This window comes from Vicia villosa, linkage group LG3, assembly GCF_029867415.1.
Source record: "Vicia villosa cultivar HV-30 ecotype Madison, WI linkage group LG3, Vvil1.0, whole genome shotgun sequence".
NCBI lineage: Eukaryota > Viridiplantae > Streptophyta > Magnoliopsida > Fabales > Fabaceae > Vicia > Vicia villosa.
Window position 1 is genome coordinate 199064561 of NC_081182.1, and position 607 is coordinate 199065167.

General features: G+C 28.2%; 1 non-coding gene across 1 annotated transcript; it reads right to left on the minus strand.

Annotated features, from left to right (window-relative positions):
- Positions 1-200: 200 nt before the first annotated feature.
- Positions 201-274, minus strand: TRNAT-AGU (transfer RNA threonine (anticodon AGU)). The gene has a single exon. It is a non-coding gene; the product is annotated as a tRNA-Thr (tRNA).
- Positions 275-607: the final 333 nt, after the last annotated feature.

Consider the following 607-nt stretch of genomic DNA (forward strand, 5'->3'; position numbering starts at 1 on the left):
ATAAATTACATTCCGTATTTTCTAAAAAAATAAAATATGTGATAAAAACTACAAAATATAAACTTTTAGTTGTTTTAGATATTTAGCTCGAGAATAATGGACAAAAAATTTCAAAGAAACACTAACTTTGAAAAGTAAGAAATATTTTAATGGGAGATTCTTAAAAAATATAATGGCCAAAATAAACATAAAATAACTTTTGCTTTCATTGAGAGTTGAACTCAAGACCTCCCGCTTACTAAACGGGTGCTCTAACCAACTGAGCTATGAAAGCTAGATGATTTTGGATCAGGAAAATGCAATACTCAAAATTTTATCACATCTAATGCTTGCTTCGTTACTCCTATCTCTAGATCCAATCTTATCTTTTTATCGATATTACGAGAAAACCTTTTGTCATTATCTTCGATCCTCACTTATGTATAAAAAATATAAAAAATATCAATCATAGTATATTTATAACAAAATAAAAATGCTTTTTGAAAAAAGAAAATAACATTATGAAAATTTTGATGAACATAAAAAAGTGCGGAGCTCCCAAATGTATAGGGCTAAAGGAGGTGCTCCCAGATGTATGTTGCAGATGGACCTGCAAAAAGTATATAAT